Raw genomic sequence first — 9,373 nt, forward strand, 5'->3', positions numbered from 1 at the left:
GCACTATTCTGGATACTTTCTGGCTCTGTTTGTTTGTTTGGTCGTTTAACATAGGGTCTCTCTCTATAGATTTGGCTGTCTTTGAACTTACTACATAGACAAGACTAGCCTTGAACTTCAGAGATCCACCTGCCTGTGCCACCATGTCCAGTGGCCCAGGATCTTTTCACTCAACAGTAGTCTCTGCTTTCATGTGAACGTGGAGACATTAATCTTCTGAAGTGTAGATAAGTCATAGTGGGTCAGATACCACTATGTTCCTGACGAAATCTATAAAATGGCAAGCAGTGACACCAGATAGAAAAGAGGGATCTGTGGAGGCCAGGAAATTACGTCTGAACAAGAATATGCTGAGTACCTGATGAGCTGAGAGACGTGGTGGCAAAGGCTTCCATTCTCACAGTGACACACACACACACACACACACACTTTGGCTGGGTCCAACCACCTCTTTCATCAATTTTCACAAGTGCACATACATGTCTGGTAGATGGAACAGAACCCCCAAAGCCCCAAAAGCCCCCAAAGCCCCACTTTGTTCCTGTTCTCAGCTTTTTAATACCTTCTTAAACAAAAGTTCTTTAGAAAATTGCCTCATAGACAAAATGTTACACCAAAGGGGAATTATAGAAGGACATTGATAGTAAGTTCAAAGCAGTGTTTCATTCTATAAGCTCATTGTAAGTTCAAACTAACAGTTTCACATGGTCTTGCTTTGTCATGGTGCACACCTGTGGCTTCATCCTTGGACCTGACCTAGAATGAGTGCTTTTCCTTGATCACAAATCTGTCCCAAGCCTATTTCTCTTCTTAGTATAATTGTGAAAGCTCATTGCATTCCTTATCATGCAGTCTTTACTTACCATTTTATAAGGAAGGACACATTCTATTCTTGATTCTAACTTTATTATATCTTTCTGGGAAAACAACTAAAATCATCTTCTTAAACTTTCTTCCTAAAATTATTTTAATCAAATTAGGAATGCCATAAAGTGATGCCATTAATTCATCTAAATAGCATTAATTCATGTAAGTTCATATTCATGTTGATCTGTAGGAAATTTTCCCAATAGGGTAGGCTGATGTCCAGGAATCATTAGGCTCTGTAATAGTGACAGGAGATGAAGTCTCTGGGGTGTGCCTTTGCAGAGTGCACCCATCATAGCCATGCCAAACAGTGGGTCATCTCCAGGAAACTCACTTGCTTGCCATAGCCTTTCCTAGATGGCCTCTGTCACCATGGACTGCTCATCCACTTGACCCCTAAAGTGCTCTGTGAAAAATACAGATCCAACAAGGTCCCACCCAGATTAAAAATACCAGTTGCCACTGGTTCTTTTAGGTTAATAATCCTTGCCATTTCTTACCTCATAAGCTCTTGTGATAATCTTCTGTGGTTGTTTCCCTGGCCCTTCCCCTTATTTCTTTCCACGATGGCTCTTTATTTCTGAAATAGCTCACAGTCTTCTTCAGCTCACAGTTCATGCACATAAGGCACTTTTTGTCGTGGATAACCTCCTTTTCTCTTCCCCCTTTTTTTTAACCTTTGTGTCCATTGTAATCTCAGAGGAGAGTCTTTTGTGGCTTCCAAAACTAGATCATTTTACCTTTTAAAGACTATCGTTTGGTGACTTGAACATTCTCCCCCAGATCTCATTGTCTTTCATGATTTCTGCTCATAATTACCTTGCTATGTGGTTTGCAATGGCTGCTGTTTGTATTTACTCCACTGTGTAACTATGTCACTAGAGGGTTTTTCCCCCACTGGGCTTCCCTCATCAGCACCTGAGTCATGTCCTGGTGCATAGTAAGTCCTTCACATAGAGGTACCCCAAAACAAGGTTTGGTACCTTCTGGTCACCAAGTGTACTGGCTAGTTTTGTGTTAACTTGACACAGGTTGGAGTTATCACAGAGAAAGGAGCTTCAGCTGGGGAAATGCCTCCATGAGATTCAGCTGTAAGGCATTTTTTTCAATTAGTGATCGAGGTGGGAGGACCCCTTGTGAGTGGGACCATTCCTGGGCTGGTAGTCTGGGGTTCTATATGAGAGCAGGCTGAGCAAGCCAGTAAAGAACATCCCTCCATGGCCTCTGCATCAGCTCCTGCTCCCTGACCTGCTTCAGTTCCATTCCTGACTTCTTTCAGTGATGAACAGCAATGTGGAAATGTAAGCTGAATAAACCCTTTCCTCCCCAACTTGCTTCTTGGTCATGATGTTTTGTCCAGGAATAGAAACCCTGACTAAGACACCAAGTCTGAGTAAAATGTCAACTGTCACAGGTAAAAGATAGCAAGAATGTCTTATAGGGAAAACATCAAAGGTTTGGAAACATTCAAAGGGTAGAAGAGGAAGTGCAGAGACACAGTGTCATCTCGGAAGAAGACTGACAACTCTTTGCCAGGCAGCACCCCAAGGCTCCTTCGAGGGAAGTCCATTCCTTTGGTTCTAAGTGTTTCTTTTTTGCGTCAAGTATTTTCATCCACCATTGAGCCAGAGCAGCTGCTTCACAGATCATGAATAGAGAAAGCTAATATTTGTATTTTTATTTAAAGCTTAAGCTTTACTGTAGATGAAAATAATTTTAATAGTTTTATTGAGAATCTTAGACACAAGCACTGTATCTATATATCTTCCACCCTCCTCCCAAAATTCATGTTGTACTTTTAAAATATTCATTTAAGTGTATGAGTGTTTTGTTTGCATGTATTTCTACACCATATTTATGGAGTGCCCAAGAAAGGTCGAAGATAGCATTGGATCCTATGGAACTGGAATTACAGACTTGTGAGCTGTCATGTCAGTATTTGGAATTGAACCAGGGTCCTCAGCAAAAGCAATGAGCACTATTAACCAGTGAAACATCTCTCCAGTGCCCAACATTTATGTTACGATGAAACACATTAATATCACTCTCTTGGAGTTAATTAGGAATATAATTTTTATAAGTCCAGTGAGCCTGAAAGTTGTAACATTCAAGTTCTTAAACATTGCTGGCATCCCCTGCAGATTGTGAAATGCCTGTGTGTGGCTGAACCACCACAATTTTGCCAAGGGACCGACCTCTGTAGTCCTAAACTCAGCACCTTCACCAACTTTGGCATCTAATCACCCGTCACCAGCTCAGTATTCCCAGGTTCATATCCCACACCACACTGGGGCCGTTTCCTCTTCCTGCTCTAATAGTATCCCCTCTGCCAAGTGTGTGTGTGTGTGTGTGTGTGTGTGTGTGTGTGTGTGTGTATGTGTGTGACACATTCTACACGTGGCCAGTTCCTCTTTCACTTTGGAGACTCAATGTCACCTAGAGCTCAGCTTTCCTAAATTCTAGTCCTGGGGGGTGGGGGTGGGGAGGGGTTATCCTTTCGGAATCTCCGTGCTCCTTCCTGGCATCTCTACAACTGTCTTTGTCCTACTATACTCCACAGCACATTTGGTGCTGACCTCAGTGCCAGCTTCCATAGAGACTGTGTTGTTTCCATCGTTGGAGGTCCCCATTCACTGGCACGTAGTGTGGAGCACAGCACTCAAGAGTCCAGGGGATGTTTGCGGCTAGGGTCCTTTGCTGAATCACTGTTGTGTAGATTTTGAAATAGCAATTTTTATATTGACAGCAACTCAAAGTCCTCCCATCCCACGCTGTGGTGGTGCTTCAGGTGAGGAGCGATATCGATTAATAAGCCAAGCCATTTCTGTGCTGAATTCTGGGATCAGAGAACCAACTGTTTAAGGTAACTTTACAGAGTGATGGGTATTTCTGATGGTAGTAAAGCATGTGACCATGTGACTGAGTGAAAGAGGACGGTCCATAAGCAGAGGGAGAGGGAGAGGGAGAGGGAGAGGGAGAGGGAGAGGGAGATTAGAGAAGAAACTGGGGGAAGTGTGGGCTCTAGCTAAGTATTTGGAACAACTAGTGTGGTTTCTCATTTTATTCATTGCACTTGGATTTTAAAGACAATATTTAAAGCTGTTTTCAATGATCCAAAGGATAATGGGAAGGTCGAGTTAAAAAAAAAAAAAAAGACAATCGTGGTGGCTCTGTGGTGCAGTGGATAGTGCATCAGAATTCTAGTGACAGAAAAAAAAAAACAACAGGAATAAAACATTCACATTAAAACTGGGTGTTATCCTAACTTAATACTCATTACAGTACAACTCATCCTCGGGGTTTGCCCCATGTGTGTTGATTTACTCATGTGTATTAGTGTTTTGCCTGAACTAAGTGCCTGCTTGGAAGTCAGGCAAGAACGCCAAGTACCCTAGCACTGAGGTTACAGATAGTGGTGAGCTGCCAGGTAGGTGCAGGCAACCAAGCCCAGGTCTTCCGAGAGAACAGCAAGGGTTCTTAGCCACTGAGCCACCTCTCTGGCTTCTGCTATAGCATCTTTTTTTGTATGAAACAGCAAACATTTTGGTTCCGTTCTCAGTGTTCATAAATATAAACCAACTCCTCAGGAGAACCTGTTCTTTTCTTTAAATGAGTTTGGGTGCCCAAATACTTTTGCATCTTTAACATATAAAGGACCTTTACTACTTATTACAACCAAGAGAGCTGAAGTGTTTGAAATGAGTCCTGTCATCTATAGTGATTTTGAAATACATTGTTGAACTCACAAAGTATTAAACATTAAGGGGACTGGAGTAGCAGTTCGGTGGTTAGGAGCACTGGCTGTTCCTCCTGAGGTCCCAGGTTTGATTCCCAGCATCCATATGGTAGCTTACGATCATCTACAACTCCAGTTCCAGTGGTGTCTGGAAGCCTCTTCTGGCCTAAGTGGGCACCAGGTACACATGTGTTACACAGATACACATGCAGGTAAAAACACTCATCAAGCAAGAATAAGCTTAAAACAGTTTAAAAATTAACATAGAAAAAAACTGTGATTTGTCATCATCTATATGAATATTATGTAACATGTAGGATTGCCATTAGCTTTCTAAAGTTAAGTTCATTCTGTCAACTTTATACATATTTGTAGTATATGTTGATCATAGTTGCACTCAATCTTATCTGGCTTCCACCCCCATCAAACCCCTCCTCCCTGCAAGTGCTTCTCCCACTGACTGTTAATATCAAAATTCATTTTGCTACCACACAATCGAAATGTTTATCAAAAGCCTATTTGTGGTAAGCAGTGTCAGTACTCTTCATCTCTCTTACCCTGGCTGTAAATTAATATTAAAGATAGCAATGGTAATAAATAGAAGCAATTTTAATACATTTTAAATGTTTAGGAAGATCACCCCACAGGGCCTGTTTGCAAGTGTGGAACAAGGAGGTATGAGCTATTTTTAAGCACGGCTAAAAATATCCTGCACATTGTTCTTATAAATATTCAGCTGATTAGAATCATTCATGTCAGCAGGAATTGAGAGCAGCAGCTGCGGGCAGGAGGTGGGAGACTCACTTCCAAGGCTGTCACCTTCCTTAGGGCCTGGTGGCAACCCTGTCAACCAACAGGGTAAACAAAGCAGAGAGAACCAGGGACTCCATTGTCAAACCTTTTGCCTGATTTTTACCCCTTGTTTGGGATAAAAATTCCCCTTGTCATTTAATCCTTTGATCCATTCCTGCTTCCTATATTTCCTAGAAAGATGTCTTTACCCAAATCTAGATTCATTTTGGAATACTGTGACATGTCTGTCCAACTCTAATCCTTAGTAATGGAATTTCTCTCATAATTTATTTCAAAATAGATTATGCCAGTCTCTTGGGTATGTGAGACTTGGTTCTTCTTCTATCAACTAATAACATATCTGGGGCTTGACTTTGTAAAGTCTTATTTTGCTATCAGCACAACTGCATGAACAAGGGGTGGGAAAAGGAAAAGATGGCTCACACATCATTACAGAGTTCAAAGTGTAATCGAGAGCCCGTGAGATGATAACGTCAGCAGGTAAGACGTTTGCAGCCAAGCCTGATGACCCAGGTTCAATCCCCCGGTCACACACAATGAAAGTGAACAACCAATTTGAGCAAGTTGTTCTCTGACCTCCACACATGAAGTAAGGCAATGCAACTCCCATAAGTAGATAAGCGTAAAAGAAGATTTTAAAAAGGTAAATTTAAAACTTGGATTATTAGCCGGGCAGTGGTGGCGCACACCTTTAATCCCAGCACTTGGGAGGCAGAGGCAGGTGGATTTCTGAGTTTGAGGCCAGCCTGGTCTACAAAGTGAGTTCCAGTACAACCAGGGCTTTACAGAGAAACCCTGTCTCAAAAAAACAAAACAAAAAACAAAAACAAAAACAAATTTTTGGATTATTTTCTAGGTAAAAAAAACAAAGGTCTATCACTATGGTTTTAATTCACTGATGAATAACTTCTTGCACTTATTTAATATCAACTTGAATAGTTTTTAACCCACCTAGTCACAGTGCCTAGATTTTTTTTTTTTTACTATTTTGTTTTCAAATCCTAATTTCTTACATAATTGGGTGATTGGCACTTTTTCTGGGATATTAGTATTTCTCTGTATCAGTTACAGTCTCTAGGATTGTTTCTCTAGGAAGAAATCTGTTTCCTTTGTGAAAATGCACAGACTTTGAACCTTAGAGATGTTTTTTCCGAACTTTAAGGCAATGGAAGGATTTTTCCAAATACATATACTTTTTCACTAAAAAAATTAAAGCTATTTTATATATATATAGGAAGTTCTTGCCTGCATATATGTCTGTATACCATGTATATGTCTAGTGACAGAGGAAGCCAGAACAGAGTACTGGACCCCTCTGGATTAGCCAGCTATGAGCTGCCGTGTGTGTGTGTGTGTGTGTGTGTGTGTGTGTGTGTGTGTGTGTGTGTGCACGCGCGCGCACGCGCGCGCACGCGCGCGGGCAGGGAATTGTCCTGGCTCCCCTGGAAGAACAGCTGGAGTGTCTAACCTCTGAGCCATCTCCAGTCTTCCCAGATGCATTTAAAGCCTTCGTGTTCATAGAACCCTGTGTAGGGTGAGAGAGTCATACATGCCTTTCCCAGTCATGTTTCAGGTTACTTATAATCCCTTCCACATACCTAAATATGTATTAGAAGCCACTTCCTCTCATTCCACATCGCCTGCTCTTCAGGACTAGCACAGCACTTTGGACTAGACACTGTGCTGTTCCTGTAACAACATTGTACAGCAGGTTAACAAGTCACATCACTTCTAAATGTTACCCAGTCTATATATAACATGTGCTCCATCTTAGTCTGATTTTCACTTAGAAATATGGCTCAGGAGCAGGGCACATATATAGCATGAACAACATCAATTTAACCCCCCCCATATCAACAAAGACTAAGAGAAATTAAGAGGTGAAAAAATCTGCTGCCATGATCACACGAATTTGGAGAGCTATGAATCTTTCACTCTAACATCTGGACTCGTGTCCTCCTGATGTACTAAATATCCAAGCAGGGCTGAGAGATGGCCCAGATGAGCATTGCCAAGGACCTGGGTGTGATTTCCAGCACCCTCAGCCACTTTTAACTCCAGCCCCAGAGGATCTGACACCACCTTCTGACCTTCACGAGAATGCACATAAATACCCATATATAAATAAAATAGCATATTTTTTTTAAAAAAATGGTAGCATAAATGTAGGATGCAGATTTACACATTGTCTTCCTCAATCCATGGATACAGCTGTCCTGTAACTCCTGCACCAGACCACACTCGATGAACACCTGCTTCCTGCTCTGGCCTTTTAAATGTGTCATGACTCCCAGCTATAATTTACTTGGTTTGACACTGAACAGTGTTCCCAAACTAGAGGAGCAGCTTTTGCCCCTCCCCACCCCATCCCACCTCCGACCCCTCCCCACCATCATTAACTGCCAGGGTAGCATTTTTCTGTGGGAACTCCAGCAATAAGAAGAACTCCATTTAAACTCTATAAACTGGTCCATAAAATCCAGTCTTGGAAACTGACAACTTATTATAAATTCAGCAGTCAGAGCTACGACAAAGAACTGGAGCGGAGATGAACCTCTCTACTTACAGAAACAGCCTTCACACAATCATATCATTTTGGAAATGTGATTTGAAAACAATAAATGTAATACCTGCCTTGGCCTCACTTCCCATAAAACAGACATCCTCAGAAATGCTGGCACAGGATGCAAAACCTCAATGTGTTATAAAGAAGTGTTCACTGCAGAACACAGAATGGTTAAAGGTGAGAATTTAGAAGCTACAGTCTGCTTGTTCAGGGGCTGGCTGTCATCTCTGGGCAACTCTCATTTCCTCATAGGAAAAGACATTCAAATCGTCAGAGCAGAGGCTTTTCATCAGCGTGACTTTGCCCCCTTCCCCAGGGAACATCTGAAGAGGACTGCAAGAATCTCTAGTGTGCTTGGAGAAGAGCTACCTATGGACACCTGTCAGGTAACCCTCAGGGCTGATGTTTTCTATAATCAAGCCCCATTCAGTCCAGAGCATCACTAGTTCCATGGTAAAAAAAAAAAAAAAAGTACCACCTTATAACTCAGGAGACTGGAATCTTTGCAAAACATCTGCAATAGTAAACACTACTTGTGTTAGCCTCTATATGGCCATGCCTTATACTAAGAATTCTATGTTATTTTCTTATTTTATTTGCACTACTTGGGCTAGTGACACAGCTCAGAGGCACAGTACTTATCCAAGGCCCTGGATTTCAGCATCAGCACAGAAACAGATCAATCAGAAGTAAACCACTCATATTGAAGATAAACCCTTGCTATCACTGCTCATGGATGAAGGAATTATGGCTTTGGTTTGGTTAGACAGCAGGCAGTATGCCCAGACCACTATCAATCAATGATAGAGCCAATTCTCAAACCCAGGGCTGTTATGGTAGCTTTTAACCATCCCTAAACCTAGACCTAGATAGCCCATGTAAATTAAGACCAGTTAAAAGTCACTCTGCCTTACGCATCTGAGTTTCCATAGTGTGAAGTCTTCCTGACAACTGGGTCTGGGTGACTCAGCCCAAATGTTCATTTTCCTTCACTAACAGAGACAACTCCAACATACTTCTAGTTTACAAGCTGGTTTCTTCCCTTCAGAGAATGAAAATGGACTACATTATATGAAAGGTACACTAATTTCTTCTCTGGTTATAACTTAAAAATTGTATCATAGCTGGAGAGCTGTTCAGTGGTTAAAAGCATGCACTGCTCTTGCCGTGGACGCTGGCTTGCCTCTCAACACTGACATCAGGTGGCTTACAACCACAAGTGACTCCGTTTCAAGGCATCTGACCCAGCTGGTCATAGGTGCACATACCTACATGTGATCATACATGATCATAATAAAAAACCTTCAAACTGTTAAATATATTCTCAAAACATGAAACTCATAGGGCACACTGTGATCGAATATTCTGGCACTAACTGGAAGGTGGTTACA

Source organism: Mus pahari, chromosome 2, assembly GCF_900095145.1.
Source record: "Mus pahari chromosome 2, PAHARI_EIJ_v1.1, whole genome shotgun sequence".
NCBI lineage: Eukaryota > Metazoa > Chordata > Mammalia > Rodentia > Muridae > Mus > Mus pahari.